Source organism: Rutidosis leptorrhynchoides, chromosome 1 (assembly GCF_046630445.1).
Source record: "Rutidosis leptorrhynchoides isolate AG116_Rl617_1_P2 chromosome 1, CSIRO_AGI_Rlap_v1, whole genome shotgun sequence".
Taxonomy (NCBI): Eukaryota; Viridiplantae; Streptophyta; class Magnoliopsida; order Asterales; family Asteraceae; genus Rutidosis; species Rutidosis leptorrhynchoides.
The window spans coordinates 32,433,372-32,452,638 of NC_092333.1; the positions used below are offsets into that span (position 1 = coordinate 32,433,372).

At 33.7% G+C, this 19,267-nt stretch overlaps 1 pseudogene; it reads left to right on the forward strand.

Moving 5' to 3' along the window:
- The window catches only part of LOC139858581 (germacrene A synthase short form-like), a 49,348-nt pseudogene that overhangs the window by 24,604 nt on the left and 5,477 nt on the right, over positions 1–19,267 (forward strand).

Genomic DNA, 19,267 nt, shown 5'->3' on the forward strand with positions numbered 1-19,267 from the left:
ATATGTATGAATCGAATGATTTTATGAACATCATTACTACCTTAAGTTCCTTGGATAAACCTACTGGAAAAGAGAAAAATGGATCTAGCTTCAACGGATCCTTGGATGGCTCGAAGTTCTTGAAGCAGAATCATGACACGAAAACAAGTTCAAGTAAGATCATCACTTGAAATAAGATTGTTATAGTTATAGAAATTGAACCAAAGTTTGAATATGATTATTACCTTGTATTAGAATGATAACCTACTGTAAGAAAGAAAGATTTCTTGAGGTTGGATGATCACCTTACAAGATTGGAAGTGAGCTAGCAAACTTGAAAGTATTCTTGATTTTATGTAACTAGAACTTGTAAAATATATGAAGAACACTTCGAAATTGAAGATAGAACTTGAGAGAGATCAATTAGATGAAGAAAATTGAAGAATGAAAGTGTTTATAGGTGTTTTTGGTCGTTGGTGTATGGATTAGATATAAAGGATATGTAATTTTGTTTTCATGTAAATAAGTCATGAATGATTACTCATATTTTTGTAATTTTATGAGATATTTCATGCTAGTTGCCAAATGATGGTTCCCACATGTGTTAGGTGACTCACATGGGCTGCTAATAGCTGATCATTGGAGTGTATATACCAATAGTACATACATCTAAAAGCTGTGTATTGTACGAGTACGAATACGGGTGCATACGAGTAGAATTGTTGATGAAACTGAACGAGGATGTAATTGTAAGCATTTTTGTTAAGTAGAAGTATTTTGATAAGTGTCTTGAAGTCTTTCAAAAGTGTATGAATACATATTAAAACACTACATGTATATACATTTTAACTGAGTCGTTAAGTCATCTTTAGTCGTTACATGTAAATGTTGTTTTGAAACCTTTAGGTTAACGATCTTGTTGAATGTTGTTAACCCATTATTTATTATAACAAATGAGATATTAAATTGTTATATTATCATGATATTATGATATATAATATATCTCAGTATGATGTATATACAGTTAAATGTCGTTACAACGATAATCGTTACATATATGTCTCGTTTCGAAATCATTAAGTTAGTAGTCTTATTTTTACATATGTATTTCATTGTTAATACACTTAATAATATATTTACTTATCATTTAACATAATTAACCAAGTGTATCAATATCTTAATATGATTCATATGTACCTAGTAAGATGTTGTTATAACGATAATCGTTATATATATCGTTTTCGAGTTTCTTAAATTAATAGTCTCATTTTTATGTATATAACTCATTGTTAAAATACCTAATGAGATACATACTTATAATAAAAACATGTTAACTATATATATAACCATATATATGTCATCGTATAGTTTTTACAAGTTTTAACGTTCGTGAATCACCGGTCAACTTGGGTGGTCAATTGTCTATATGAAACATATTTCAATTAATCAAGTCTTAACAAGTTTGATTGCTTAACATGTTGGAAACATTTAATCATGTAAATATCAATCTCAATTAATATATATAAACATGGAAAAGTTCGGGTCACTACAGTACCTACCCGTTAAATAAATTTCGTCCCGAAATTTTAAGCTGTTGAAGGTGTTGACGAATCTTCTGGAAATAGATGCGGGTATTTCTTCTTCATCTGATCTTCACGCTCCCAGGTGAACTCGGGTCCTCTACGAGCATTCCATCGAACCTTAACAATTGGTATCTTGTTTTGCTTAAGTCTTTTAACCTCACGATCCATTATTTCGACGGGTTCTTCGATGAATTGAAGTTTTTCGTTGATTTGGATTTCATCTAATGGAATAGTGAGATCTTCTTTAGCAAAACATTTCTTCAAATTCGAGACGTGGAAAGTGTTGAGGTAACTCAAGTCGGTAAGCTACTGGTCCGACACGATCAATAATCTTGAATGGTCCAATATACCTTGGATTTAATTTCCCTCGTTTACCAAATCGAACAACGCCTTTCCAAGGTGCAACTTTAAGCATGACCATCTCTCCAATTTCAAATTCTATATCTTTTCTTTTAATGTCAGCGTAGCTCTTTTGTCGACTTTGGGCGGTTTTCAACCGTTGTTGAATTTGGATGATCTTCTCGGTAGTTTCTTGTATAATATCCGGACCCGTAATCTGTCTATCCCCCACTTCACTCCAACAAATCGGAGACCTGCACTTTCTACCATAAAGTGCTTCAAACGGCGCCATCTCAATGCTTGAATGGTAGCTGTTGTTGTAGGAAAATTCTGCTAACGGTAGATGTCGATCCCAACTGTTTCCGAAATCAATAACACATGCTCGTAGCATGTCTTCAAGCGTTTGTATCGTCCTTTTGCTCTGCCCATCAGTTTGTGGATGATAGGCAGTACTCATGTCTAGACGAGTTCCTAATGCTTGCTGTAATGTCTGCCAGAATCTTGAAATAAATCTGCCATCCCTATCAGAGATAATAGAGATTGGTATTCCATGTCTGGAGACGACTTCCTTCAAATACAGTCGTGCTAACTTCTCCATCTTGTCATCTTCTCTTATTGGCAGGAAGTGTGCTGATTTAGTGAGACGATCAACTATTACCCAAATAGTATCAAAACCACTTGCAGTCCTTGGCAATTTAGTGATGAAATCCATGGTAATGTTTTCCCATTTCCATTCTGGGATTTCGGGTTGTTGAAGTAGACCTGATGGTTTCTGATGCTCAGCTTTGACCTTAGAACACGTCAAACATTCTCCTACGTATTTAGCAACATCGGCTTTCATACCCGGCCACAAAAAATGTTTCTTGAGATCCTTGTACATCTTCCCCGTTCCAGGATGTATTGAGTATCTGGTTTTATGAGCTTCTCTAAGTACCATTTCTCTCATATCTCCAAATTTTGGTACCCAAATCCTTTCAGCCCTATACCGGGTTCCGTCTTCCCGAATATTAAGATGCTTCTCCGATCCTTTGGGTATTTCATCCTTTAAATTTCCCTCTTTTAAAACTCCTTGTTGCGCCTCCTTTATTTGAGTAGTAAGGTTATTATGAATCATTATATTCATAGATTTTACTCGAATGGGTTCTCTGTCCTTCCTGCTCAAGGCATCGGCTACCACATTTGCCTTCCCCGAGTGGTAACGAATCTCAAAGTCATAATCATTCAACAATTCAATCCACCTACGTTGCCTCATATTCAGTTGTTTCTGATTAAATATGTGTTGAAGACTTTTGTGGTCGGTATATATAATACTTTTGACCCCATATAAGTAGTGCATCCAAGTCTTTAATGCAAAAACAACCGCGCCTAATTCCAAATCATGCGTCGTATAATTTTGCTCGTGAATCTTCAATTGTCTAGAGGCATAAGCAATCACCTTCGTTCGTTGCATTAATACACAACCGATACCTTGCTTTGATGCGTCACAATAAATCACAAAATCATCATTCCCTTCAGGCAATGACAATATAGGTGCCGTAGTTAGCTTTTTCTTCAATAACTAAAACGCTTTCTCTTGTTCATCCTTCCATTCAAATTTCTTCCCTTTATGCGTTAATGCAGTCAAGGGTTTTGCTATTCTGGAAAAGTCTTGGATGAACCTTCTGTACTAACCAGCTAGTCCTAAAAACTGGCGTATGTGTTTCGGAGTTTTCGGGGTTTCCCACTTTTCAACAGTTTCTATCTTTGCCGGATCCACCTTAATACCTTCTTTGTTCACTATGTGACCGAGGAATTGAACTTCTTCCAACCAAAATGCACACTTTGAAAACTTAGCGTACAATTCTTCCTTCCTCAATACTTCTAACACCTTTCTCAAATGTTCACCGTGTTCTTGGTCATTCTTTGAGTAAATAAGTATGTCATCAATGAAAACAATGACAAACTTGTCAAGGTATGGTCCACACACTCGGTTCATAAGGTCCATGAACATAGCTGGTGCATTAGTTAAACCAAACGGCATGACCATAAACTCGTAATGACCGTAACGTGTTCTGAAAGCAGTCTTTGGAATATCATCTTCTTTCACCCGCATTTGATGATACCCGGAACGTAAGTCAATCTTTGAATAAACAGACGAGCCTTGTAGTTGATCAAATAAGTCGTCGATTCTCGGTAGTGGGTAGCGGTTCTTGATGGTAAGTTTGTTCAACTCTCGATAGTCGATACACAACCTGAATGTACCATCTTTCTTCTTGACAAACAAAACAGGAGCTCCCCACGGTGATGTGCTTGGTCGAATGAAACCATGCTCTAAAAGTTCTTGTAATTGGCTTTGCAGTTCTTTCATCTCGCTGGGTGCGAGTCTGTAAGGAGCACGAGCTATTGGTGCAGCTCCTGGTACAAGATCTATTTGAAATTCAACGGATCGATGTGGGGGTAATCCCGGTAATTCTTTCGGAAATACATCGGGAAATTCTTTTGCAATGGGAACATCATTGATGCTCTTTTCTTCAGTTTGTAATTTTTTGACGTGTGCTAGAACAGCATAGCAACCTTTTCTTATTAGTTTTTGTGCCTTCAAATTACTAATAAGATGTAGCTTCGTGTTGCCCTTTTCTCCGTACACCATTAAGGGTTTTCCTTTTTCTCGTATAATGCGAATTGCATTTTTGTAACAGACGATCTCTGCTTTCACTTCTTTCAACCAGTCCATACCGATTATCACATCAAAACTCCCTAACTCTACTGGTATCAAATCAATCTTAAATGTTTCGCTAACCAGTTTAATTTCTCAATTCCGACATATATTATCTGCTGAAATTAATTTACCATTTGCTAATTCGAGTAAAAATTTACTATCCAAAGGCGTCAATGGACAACTTAATTTAGCACAAAAATCTCTACTCATATAGCTTCTATCCGCACCCGAATCAAATAAAACGTAAGCAGATTTATTATCAATAAGAAACGTACCCGTAACAAGCTCCGGGTCTTCCTGTGCCTCTGCCGCATTAATATTGAAAACTCTTCCGCGGCCTTGTCCATTCGTGTTCTCCTGGTTTGGGCAATTTCTAATAATGTGGCCCGGTTTTCCACATTTATAACAAACTACATTGGCATAACTTGCTCCGACACTACTTGCTCCGCCATTACTCGTTCCGACACCATTTGTTCCTTTCGTTCTATTAACCCCTGGTCCGTAGATCTCACACTTCGCCGCGCTATGACCATTTCTTTTACACTTGTTGCAAAATTTGGTGCAGAACCCCGAGTGATACTTTTCACACCTTTGGCATAGTTGCTTCTGATTGTTGTTGTTGTTGCGGTTATTATTGTTGTTGGGATGATTGTTGTAGTTGCTGTTGCTGTTGTTGTTGTTGTTGTTGTTGTTGTTGGGCCGTTTGTTGTAGTTGCAATTGATGTTGCGATTGTTGGGATAATTGTTGCGATTATTGTTGTAATTGCTGTTGTTGTTGTTGTATTGGTGATTCTTATCACCGTTTTCCTCCCACTTTCTTTTGACTTGCTTCACATTGGCCTCTTCAGCAGTCTGTTCTTTAATTCTTTCTTCAATCTGGTTCACTAGTTTGTGAGCCATTCTACATGCCTGTTGTATAGAGGCGGGCTCGTGTGAACTTATATCTTCTTGGATTCTTTCCGGTAATCCTTTCACAAATGCGTAGATCTTCTCTTCCTCATCTTCGAATGCTCCCGGACATAATAGGCACAATTCTGTGAATCGTCTTTCGTACGTGGTAATATCAAATCCTTGGGTTCGTAACCCTCTAAGTTCTGTCTTGAGCTTATTGACCTCGGTTCTGGGACGGTACTTCTCATTCATCAAGTGCTTGAATGCTGACCACGGTAGTGCGTACGCATCGTCTTGTCCCACTTGCTCTAGATAGGTATTCCACCATGTTAACGCAGAACCTGTGAAGGTATGCGTAGCGTACTTCACTTTGTCCTCTTCAGTACACTTACTTATGGCAAACACCGATTCGACCTTCTCGGTCCACCGTTTCAATCCGATCGGTCCTTCGGTTCCATCAAATTCCAAAGGTTTGCAGGCAGTGAATTCTTTGTAGGTGCATCCTACACGATTTCCTGTACTGCTAGATCCAAGGTTATTGTTGGTATGTAGCGCAGCCTGTACTGCGGCTATGTTTGAAGCTAGAAAAGTACGAAATTTCTCTTCATTCATATTCACGGTGTGTCGAGTAGTCGGTGCCATTTCCTTCTAAATAGTCAAATGGAACAAGTTAATCATACAGAATATTAAGAGTAGTTAATAGTATTTCGTAGCATAATATGAACTCATTTATAAAATCTTTTTCTTCATATTAGCGTTTTATAAGTTTTAATTCGGGTAGTACCTACCCGTTAAGTTCATACTTAGTAGCTAATATACAATTCAACTACTACAATTCTATATGAAAAACTGATTATAATAATATTTCGCGTTCAAACTTTTATACAATATTTTACAAACTTACAATACCGCTTATTTTACATAAAGCATGAAATATAGCACACAATAACTTTGATACAAGATAGTTGTGAAGATAATTCTAGCTAGTACACAAGTCGTTCAGCAAAGGCAATAAAGACACGTAATTCATACGTCCAGAAACAAGTCATGCATTCTGGTTTTACTAGGACTACTTCCCATCCTTGGTCTTGTGGAACATAACAGTTATGGCCGTTGATAAGACAGCGTGTTGTAACGTCGTCAAAGGGACGAGGGTTACGTAATGTCCAACAGTCCCGTAATAATCTAAAAACCTCATTTCTTACCCCAATTACCGACTCCGTCACTTGTGGAAACGTTTTGTTTAATAGTTGTAGCCCGATGTTCTTGTTCTCACTTTGGTGAGAAGCGAACATTACTAATCCGTAAGCATAACATGCTTCTTTATGTTGCATGTTAGCCGCTTTTTCTAAATCACGAAGTCCAATATTCGGATATATTGAGTCAAAATAATTTCTTAACCCGTTGCGTAAAATAGCATTTGGGTTCCCCGCAATATATGCGTCAAAGTAAACACATCGTAACTTATGGGTTTCCCAATGTGATATCCCCCATCTTTCAAACAAAAGTCTCTTATAAACCAAGACATTCTTAGAACGTTCTTCGAATGTCTTACAAACTGATCTCGCCTTAAATAGTTATGCCGAGGAATTCTGGCCGACTCTAGACAAGATTTCATCAATCATGTCTCCGGGTAGGTCTCTTAAAATATTAGGTTGTCTATCCATTTTGTGTTTTTAAACTGTAAAATAGACAAGAGTTAGATTCATAAAAAAATACTTATTAATACAAGCAATTTTTACATATATCATAAAGCATAAGAACACTATATTACATATATTACACCACACGAATACAACTATCTTATTCCGACTCGCTCGTTTCTTCTTCTTCGGTTTTGGTTCGTTTTACCAAGTTTCTAGGGATATATGATGTTCCCCTAATACTAACTGTCGTTTTCCACAACGGTTTAGAAAAACCTGGTGGTTTAGAGGTTCCCGGGTCATTGTTACAACTTAAGGACTTCGGGGGTTGACGATACATATAAAGTTCATCGGGGTTGGAATTAGATTTCTCTATTTTTATGCCCTTTCCCTTATTATTTTCTTTTGCCTTTTTAAATTCAGTTGGGGTAATTTCTATAACATCATCGGAATTCTCGTCGGAATCCGATTCATCGGAGAATTGGTAATCCTCCCAATATTTTGCTTCCTTGGCGGAAACACCATTGACCATAATTAACCTTGGTCGGTTGGTTGAGGATTTTCTTTTACTTAACCGTTTTATTATTTCCCCCACCGGTTCTACTTCTTCATCCGGTTCCGATTCTTCTTCCGGTTCTGATTCTTCTTCCGGTTCCGACTCTTCTTCCGGTTCCTCTTCGGGAACTTGTGAATCAGTCCACGAATCATTCCAATTTACATTTGACTCTTCATTATTATTAAGTGAGTCAATGGGACTTGTTCTAGAGGTAGACATCTATCACATAATATCAAACACGTTAAGAGATTAATATATCACATAATATTCACATGTTAAAAATATATAGTTTCCAACAAAATTTGTTAAGCAATCATTTTTCAAGTAAACACGGTCGAAGTCCAAACTCACTAATGCATCCTAACAAACTCGATAAGACACACTAATGCAAAATTCTGGTTCTCTAAGACCAACGCTCGGATACCAACTGAAATGTCCCGTTCTTATTGATTAAAAACGTTCCATATTAATTGATTTCGTTGCGAGGTTTTGACCTCTATATGAGACGTTTTTCAAAGACTGCATTCATTTTTAAAACAAACCATAACCTTTATTTCATAAATAAAGGTTTAAAAAGCTTTACGTAGATTATCAAATAATGATAATCTAAAATATCCTGTTTACACACGACCATTACATAATGGTTTACAATACAAATATGTTACATCGAAATCAGTTTCTGGAATGCAGTTTTTACACAATATCATACAAACATGGACTCCAAATCTTGTCCTTATTTTAGTATGCAACAGCGGAAGCTCTTAGTATTCACCTGAGAATAAACATGCTTTAAACGTCAACAAAAATGTTGGTAAGTTATAGGTTTAACCTATATATATCAAATCGTAACAATAGACCACAAGATTTCATATTTCAATACACATCCCATACATAGAGATAAAAATCATTCATATGGTGAACACCTGGTAACCGACATTAACAAGATGCATATATATAAGAATATCCCCATCATTCCGGGACACCCTTCGGATATGATATAAATTTCGAAGTACTAAAGCATCCGGTACTTTGGATGGGGTTTGTTAAGCCCAATAGATCTATCTTTAGGATTCGCGTCAGTTAGGGTGTCTGTTCCCTAATTCTTAGATTATCAGACTTAATAAAAAGGGGCATATTCGATTTTGATAATTCAACCATAGAATGTAGTTTCACGTACTTGTGTCTATTTTGTAAATTATTTATAAAACCTGCATGTATTCTCATCCCAAAAATATTAGATTTTAAAAATGGGACTATAACTCACTTTCACAGATTTTTTACTTCGTCGGGAAGTAAGACTTGGCCACTGGTTGATTCACGAACCTATAACAATATATACATATATATCAAAGTATGTTCAAAATATATTTACAACACTTTTAATATATTTTGATGTTTTAAGTTTATTAAGTCAGCTGTCCTCGTTAGTAACTTACAACTAGTTGTCCACAGTTAGATGTACAGAAATAAATCGATAAATATTATCTTGAATCAATCCACGACCCAGTGTATACGTATCTCAGTATTGATCACAACTCAAACTATATATATTTTGGAATCAACCTCAACCCTGTATAGCTAACTCCAACATTCACATATAGAGTGTCTATGGTTGTTCCGAAATATATATAGATGTGTCGACATGATAGGTCTAAACATTGTATACGTGTCTATGGTATCTCAAGATTACATAATATACAATACAAGTTGATTAAGTTATGGTTGGAATAGATTTGTTACCAATTTTCACGTAGCTAAAATGAGAAAAATTATCCAATCTTGTTTTACCCATAACTTCTTCATTTTAAATCCGTTTTGAGTGAATCAAATTGCTATGGTTTCATATTGAACTCTATTTTATGAATCTAAACAGAAAATTATAGGTTTATAGTTGGAAAAATAAGTTACAAGTCGTTTTTGTAAAGGTAGTCATTTCAGTCGAAAGAACGACGTCTAGATGACCATTTTAGAAAACATACTTCCACTTTGAGTTTAACCATAATTTTTGGATATAGTTTCATGTTCATAATAAAAATCATTTTCTCGGAATAACAACTTTTAAATCAAAGTTTATCATAGTTTTTAATTAACTAACCCAAAACAGCCCGCGGTGTTACTACGACGGCGTAAATCCGGTTTTACGGTGTTTTTCGTGTTTCCAGGTTTTAAATCATTAAGTTAGAATATCATATAGATATAGAACATGTGTTTAGTTGATTTTAAAATTCAAGTTAGAAGGATTAACTTTTGTTTGCGAACAAGTTTAGAATTAACTAAACTATGTTCTAGTGATTACAAGTTTAAACCTTCGAATAAGATAGCTTTATATGTATGAATCGAATGATGTTATGAACATCATTACTACCTTAAGTTCCTTGGATAAACCTACTGGAAAAGAGAAAAATGGATCTAGCTTCAACGGATCCTTGGATGGCTCGAAGTTCTTGAAGCAGAATCATGACACGAAAACAAGTTCAAGTAAGATCATCACTTGAAATAAGATTGTTATAGTTATAGAAATTGAACCAAAGTTTGAATATGATTATTACCTTGTATTAGAATGATAACCTACTGTAAGAAACAAAGATTTCTTGAGGTTGGATGATCACCTTACAAGATTGGAAGTGAGCTAGCAAACTTGAAAGTATTCTTGATTTTATGTAACTAGAACTTGTAAAATATATGAAGAACACTTAGAACTTGAAGATAGAACTTGAGAGAGATCAATTAGATGAAGAAAATTGAAGAATGAAAGTGTTTGTAGGTGTTTTTGGTCGTTGGTGTATGGATTAGATATAAAGGATATGTAATTTTGTTTTCATGTAAATAAGTCATGAATGATTACTCATATTTTTGTAATTTTATGAGATATTTCATGCTAGTTGCCAAATGATGGTTCCCACATATGTTAGGTGACTCACATGGGCTGCTAAGAGCTGATCATTGGAGTGTATATACCAATAGTACATACATCTAAAAGCTGTGTATTGTACGAGTACGAATACGGATGCATACGAGTAGAATTGTTGATGAAACTGAACGAGGATGTAATTGTAAGCATTTTTGTTAAGTAGAAGTATTTTGATAAGTGTCTTGAAGTCTTTCAAAAGTGTATGAATACATATTAAAACACTACATGTATATACATTTTAACTGAGTCGTTAAGTCATCGTTAGTCGTTACATGTAAATGTTGTTTTGAAACCTTTAGGCTAACGATCTTTTTGAATGTTGTTAACCCATTGTTTATTATAACAAATGAGATATTAAATTGTTATATTATCATGATATTATGATATATAATATATCTCAGTATGATGTATATACAGTTAAATGTCGTTACAACGATAATCGTTACATATATGTCTCGTTTCGAAATCATTAAGTTAGTAGTCTTATTTTTACATATGTATTTCATTGTTAATACACTTAATAATATATTTACTTATCATTTAACATAATTAACCAAGTATATCAATATCTTAATATGATTCATATGTACCTAGTAAGACGTTGTTATAACGATAATCGTTATATATATCGTTTTCGAGTTTTTTAAATTAATAGTCTCATTTTTATGTATATAACTCATTGTTAAAATACCTAATGAGATACATACTTATAATAAAAACATGTTAACTATATATATAACCATATATATGTCATCGTATAGATTTTACAAGTTTTAACGTTCGTGAATCACCGATCAACTTGGGTGGTCAATTGTCTATATGAAACATATTTCAATTAATCAAGTCTTAACAAGTTTGATTGCTTAACATGTTGGAAATATTTAATCATGTAAATATCAATCTCAATTAATATATATAAACATGGAAAAGTTCGGGTCACTACAATATAGAGGTCAAAACCTCGCAACGAAATCAATTAATATGGAACGTTTTTAATCAATAAGAACGGGACATTTCAAATTGTTAACTTTCTGAATCTATTGAAGTGATTGTTTCAATGAATGTGTGATAAATGCTGAAGGTTGTGCAGATATTTGTATCTGGATAAAGATTTGGTAACAAAGATTCTTAGGGTTTATGATTTCGGGATTAATTTGAATATTGAAGAAGAAGACATAATTACGCTCCTCGTCCTTGTAGTTTAATGACCTTTTTACCCCCACATGCTCTGCACGTGATAGGGGTAACGGCAGGTTTTGACAGAAATTAGACGGAGGGACGAGGGATGTACCCTTTTAATAGTTTAGGGACGAGGAGTGCACAAAAAAAAGAAAAAGGACAAGGAGTCAAAATCGATGTAAAGTTCAGGGACGAGGAATGAAATTTTGTCTTTAACTTATGACATTAACTTTGTATAGTTTACTTTCAGGTGGTGGAAGGATATGAGGTTTCAAGATACTAATCCTTATTCAAGGAACAGGGTGCCAGAAATTTACTTATGGATTTTGTGATGACCCGGAAATTTCAGATCAAATTTAAACTTTAATCTTTATATGATTCCAAAACGATAAGCAAAATCTGTAATGTCGAGTCTTAAAAATTTTGAAATCTATATTCATGTAATCAATTACCCTTTGACTATGCCTGATGATTCACGAACGATTGTGTGTAAATAAATATGTAAAGATATATTAATAAAATACACATTAATCAATTGGAATTAAAAAGGTAAAATAATAAATAAAATAGTTAAGATACCATTAAAATAAATATATATATATATATATGATTTATAATTATTTGTAATATAAAAAAAATATTTATATATAAATATTAAATAAATGTAATTATATAAGATAATATTACATAATTAATAAATTGTAATATTAATAAATTACAAGTTTAATTATAGTTATTATATTATTATTATTATTATTATTATTATTATTATTATTATTATTAGTAGTTTAATTATCATAAATATAATTATAATTAATAAATATCAATGTTATTTATATATATAAAATTATAGGAGTACGAACTGGAATCTAAATCTGTTGCATATAGCTTTCATGCTGTAGTTAATTTTGTATCTTGCCTGCTGGATTGATTGAACGATTCCATACACAAACAATTCTGTTGAGTCATAATCATCTTTTAATTTTTTTTATTTATTTCTTTGTACTAATCGAATATCTGGTGTCGGCAAAGCTTTACTACAAAACCTTATATATCGAATCTGAGTACAGTACTAACCCATTACTTACATTTTATATATCAATCGTACGAATCCGTTACACTTCTTTATCAAATGAAAATTTCATGTCTCCAGTTTGTTATACGTTGATATCAAATTATCAATACAAACAAAATTAGTTGCCAATCGACTTCAACATTGTCTTTTCATCTATTTCTTCCTCTTGAACTCTTCTTCTGCTCGAGATTCCCTGTCGACAATTTTCTTCACTACAAAACAATCGAGGACAAATTCTGACAATGTATAATCAACCACTTAGCTATAACATCACTAATTCTATTGAGTGTACAAAGAAAAAGGGAGATAAAACAAAACCTCCCTCAAACTTATTTGATCAACCATCACCACCACCTTGTGTTTCACTTCGGTTTCTTCAATCACCAACATGACACCACCTTACCATCATCAACCCACCATTACACGATTATGCTACAACCTTCGGCCACCATCAACAAAACCTGTTGTTAATTAATCAAGGTAACTGCTGCTATTTAAAAACTGTCTTCTATTTCATTTTTCCTTTGAGATATAGTTGAAACTACGGTTGCATATTATACCTTGCGATCGACAACCCTTTTAAAGATTGTTTCAGTTCCTGTTCGATTATCAACCAAGCCAATACCCATTCGAACTAATGATCTTGTTCGAGTGTTACATCGAACCACCACTCGACTACCATGGAACCGCCAACTCCTTCTATCACCTGGAATATTTTCTCTCTCCCTCTCTCATCTTTTTCCATCTCTCTCTTAAAAACAAAACAAACAATCTACTGTTACGCTGCCATAAAAAAACCTAAACAGACTGCTGCAACTTCGCATATCCATTTCTGTTTAAACCGCTGTATGTTTATATTTTTTTTTTTTACGAAGCAGGATGGAGATGAGGTAAGGTATGATGTTAATATATGGATAATGATAGTGTTGAGTTAAATAAGTGATAAAGGGATATGGGTGAGCTGTAATGATATCAACTAATTTTGGTCTCCACTATGAATTCCAAATTTTCTAATATTCGAAGAAGGCCCCAGCATACCTTTTGTTCTATTTTTTTATAGCCCAATTTCTTCCAAATTCTCGTGGTATTTAAATAAACTTAAATCAAATTAAGTTGCTGTTACTTTCGCGTTCCTTTATGGCCGACATGCATGAGATGATTATTATTTTGTTAAATTTGAAGATCCTAGGTGATGGTGATATTAAGATAACAAGGACGATTGTTGGGGAAGGGAATAGAATATTGGTGATAATGTTGATTTATGATAGTGGATGATGAGGTAAAGATGATTAAGGCATGCGTTTATTTTTATTTTTTTTCTCCTTATAATTGATGCCATTTGCGATTCAGGATACCAGCTAACCATAGTCCATGAATTTCGCATGTTGGACTGTTTTTTTTATTGGGCCGTGGATCATTAATATTTATGTTGGGCTATTTTCGAAATTAGTAAGTGGGATTTGATGAGTTGGGCCGAGATTCAATTAATCTTCTGTTGGGCCGAATATAAATTGTGCAGTTGGGCCGAATGTAATGTTGGGTCGATGGTTCGGTTTAAATAGATTTAAGTTGCATAATAAATCAGAAAAATTAGGACAGAGCAAGGGTTGAGCGTGTGGGTCTTTAAGCGAGAGGTCTCGGGTTCAAACCCTGTCTGAAGCATTTTTTTTAGGGAAAGCTTTTAAGGTAGTTTATTTATCATTTTCATTATTATTATTATTATTATTATTATTATTATTATTATTATTATTATTATTATTATTATTATTATTATTATTACTATCATTATTATTATTATATTAATATAAATATTATACTTATTATTATTATCATATTCATTAAAATGAGTATTAGGATTATTATAATTATTATTATTATCACCATAATTAGTATTATTATTAATCATTAGTAGTATTAGGTATTACTATCAATATTATTGTTTTTATTATACAAATAAAATAACTTATTATTATTATTCATATTATCCTTATCAAGATTTTTATATATTATTATCATTATTTTTACAATCAATACTATTATATATTTTTTCTATTATTATTAGTATTATTATTATTATTATAAAAATATTACAACCTTCTATTATCAATATTATTTTACCAACCAAAGTATTAGTTATATAAAAACATATTTATCCTAATACAGAATATAATATAAATAAAATCAGTTGATTAATTGAAATGTATGTTAATATATAAATAAATGATATAGGTTCGTGATTCCGAGGCCAACCCTACACTTGTTTAATGTCGCCATATGTATTTTTACTACAAAATACAATAGGTGAGTTCATTTGCTCCCTTTTACTCTTTACATTTTTGGGACTGAGAATACATGCGCTGTTTTTATAACTGCCTTATTTAAATGTTTTTGAAAGATAGTTTGAACTTCGAATACATGAAATGCTTTTATAAATGTTTGACGAGATAGACACAAGCAAAACATTCCTCGAATGAATTATTATGCAGACAGAAGCTCTGCGAATTATTATTGAATTATGTGGACATGATAATTGCCACCATCGAATTATGTGGACATGATAATTGCCACCAATTGATATGAATGTTATGTATCGAGAGAATGATTTTATACACAGGTTGTGTGTATGTTATTTTTGTGCACGAGATATGTGTACGGTTACTAAGATTTATAAAAGATAATTTCGTACACGAGAAAAGTTTACTGTATTTAAAAGATATCGCACGTACATTACAGGTGGGTATAGGGTTCGGGCCCATTTGTACCATGCAGGATTTAAATCTTGTGGTCTATCAAAATGATGAATTTTATTGTTTTATGATAAACTTATGAACTCACCAACCTTTTGGTTGACACTTTAAAGCATGTTTATTCTCAGGTGTGAAAGAAATCTTCCGCTGTGTATTTGCTCATTTTAAAGATATTACATGGAGTCGTTCATGGCATTTAGACGTCAGTTCATCGTAATGATATCAGTTGTTGAAGGCTTCGTCCGGATGGATTAGGACGGGTCCTTTCAGTTGGTATCAGAGCGATGGTCTTAGTGAACCAGGTCTTGCATTAGTGTGTCTAACTGATAGTCGTTAGGATGCATTAGTAAGTCTGGACTTCGACCGTGTCTACATGTCAAAAGTTTTGCTTATCATTTCGTGTCAAAAATTACCTGCTTATCATTCTTAGGGAATCACTTGCTTATCATCCTTAGTCTAGACACATCTTATTGCACTGATTGCATGTTTAGTGTAAGACAAGATTCATATCTTAGCATATCTGCTAATTCACATCTTAGCGTAGCTGTTACTGTAGACTTTGCTTGACAGCTTCCGTAGATTCCTCCGTAATTTATGGGATTTTAGTATTACATATGCATATGTAAATTATGTATTGCAGTGTACTAATCTACATCCTATTCTATTTCTTATCGAAAATCCTTCAACTGATCGTACGAGATGAATTCCTCAACCAGTTCGAGTCCTTTAGATTCCGATAGCTATTCCGATAGTTATTCCGACATCTATTTCGACATAGTGTTTCACCTAAGCTCCGGAAGCAGCGTCACCAGAATGAATCAACCAATCATCCATCCCCAATTCATCTGATGGGTTCGTAGTCGACCTAATCAATGGAGACGGGAAGAAGGCGACCCTTTCCACCAACCAAATTCACCTCTTGGCGAAGGATCTGAAGCACTTACCGGCGAACCTATCCGAAACACCATTTTCAGCCTCATTTCCAGAATAGCTCGACACGATTACATTCTATCTACAATTATAAACCTTATTCATCCGCTTGTTCCGATCGACAATCATCTCGGAGTAATACAAGAAGTCAACGAACTTCGCACTCGAGTAATCAATTAGGAGAATATGGTGTAAAATTTACCCGCTTCAGCAATATCATCAGCACCAACAGTACCATCAGTAATAGCACCAGTACCATCAACAATCCATGCCTCAATATCACATCCTATACCTCGAATATAATCATCGTACTACGTATCGTTCTAGCTATTTTTATCTTCGTTCGACATGGCGATTTTGTAATCTCTAATATTTTAGAGATTATATATTCTTATTCTAACGGTAAATCAAATGAGATTAATATTATATTAACTCATTTAATCCACGATTAAATCTGAAGAAAATATATATGTATATATATTTTCATAAAGACTGTAATTAAAAGTTCATTTGTACAAACTGTTAATGATGAAAATATTTTAACGGGTAGGTAATACCCGAGGAATATTTAAATTTCACATTAATGAGTTACACTGTACATTCTTCAATTTAGATTCAGCAGTCATTAACAATACTGCTCAAATCCACACATATACGTATTCGTTCATTCACGAATAACCATTTTCATTCCAATTCAATTTTATATTCGGATTTTGACCGATCAGAATCCAAGTCAAGATTCGACAAGTGGCATAATGAAGAAAACAATGAACAAAATAAAATTGATTAGTAACCAATTAATTAACTACGTAAAAATTTAAAACTATATCAACCAAATCCTAGCTAACTGTTCCTAGCTAACTGTTCTTATATGACTATCTCCTTAAAATATACTAGTTTTGTAGGAACTATTGAACTATTGAACTATTGGACTACTGTTATGGACAATTAAAAAGTATTAAAAGAGTAAGAAATATTAAATATAACACATTTCGACTTAAAAGATTGTAAATAAATTACATCTACTACAGTTAAATATTTCCTCAAGTTCGCCATTTGATTTCATCTTAAACCTCATTTGTATCTTGACGATTACAATCTACGTTCAAACCTTTCATGATTCTTGAAAACACCTCAACCGAAATGATAAACCGACCGCACTTTACCTACGGAAGAAAAGATTGATGCATATAGTTATGCACCTGAGAAACTCTTGGCAATTGAGTAAACGTTTAAAACGTAGCTATGCTAATTCCTTAGTGTTATTATTACCCAAAATAATTTGGAAATCCATTTCAAAGTAGCAAATTTTGTCACAGCTCCAACAAGTCAACATCGACTTTTCGTTCGAAACAACCTTATTATAACCTTGATATATATGCGTGCTCTTTTATTGTTACCAGGGAACCTTTTATATTCCACCATGCGAGGGGAACTGCGAAAGGTGTTATGCTTTCCTGGTTCTATTGGGTTAGTGTTAAGTAGGTGATTTAGCCCTCTATCGAGTGGGAAGAGGGAAGCAGGGCGACAGCTAGTTGCTTTCTGGTGAGTTGCTATCGCTCCTCTCCTTTCAGTTGATTCGGTTCGTGTTACCAGTAGACATACCAGCAACCTCGTTGCTTCTTGGCTTAAATCTCTCTGATAAATCATTATATTTATTCGTTGAAACCCTATCATATACTCATCCGCATCTTGTAACGAGAACTTCCATACCAATTACCGGTAATCAGCAATCAGTACTTTAGAAACTCACAGCATATCTACATCAACAGTTATATGTATAACATTTATCTCTTAGAATTATGATCCTTCATTATGAAATTTTGAAAAGCACTCAGTCTACAAATCAATACTCTAAATGTTGAAAAAGCTGAATGAAGCAGCAGAAACCATAGACGACCGTAAACGACCTTAATCATCGGAAGTTTGATGATAAAGAATATTATGTTGGAAAAGCTCAGAAAAGTTGGAACTGGAAAACAGATTGAGCTAACCACGAAGGAGACCAAGGACAAATACAAGGACCAAACCCTATATTCAAAGAATTCAGGTAATTCTGGATCTGATGAAATCTTTAGAGAATATCTTGCTCCGAAGTCATATTAAAATCTTGCGAAAAAATTTTCTTCATCAACTTTCGAACTTTGCAATTCCAAAATATCATCATAAATATCTTTGATATTTCTGAGGATATTTTCATAAATATTCCTGCCCAAAATTATCTACCTCTTCGTGTTTTCTGTATTTCATTATGTTGGAAACTTATGTAAAATCTAAGTATAAATTATGAATGAATTGTGGAGAAGTGTTGGGAATTAAAGCATGAGTTAGTATAATATAATGGCGCTTGGCCAACATGATTATATTACAGTAAGTCATGCTGGAAGTTCTATTGGAACATGATGATTTACAGATCATAACGTCATCATGTGCCATGTTACATAACTCTTTCATTCTACTTAACTTCTGAACATATCAAGAAAATGTATTCTTGATAGTTCTATCTTCTGTAATTTTGATAAATTTGAAAATCAAATCGTTCTATCACGTTCCTTCCTGCTTAGAACATTATAATCATTCGAAACTCTATATTTATAAATTCTGGGACATTATTCGCTTGACTTGAAGTCGAGAAGAGAAAACAAAAGCATAGAGCTTCGAAATATAAGGGAGAATATAAAGCCCGATAACAACACAAAAATTACAAACCGTGTATATCAATGTTTATCGCAACAT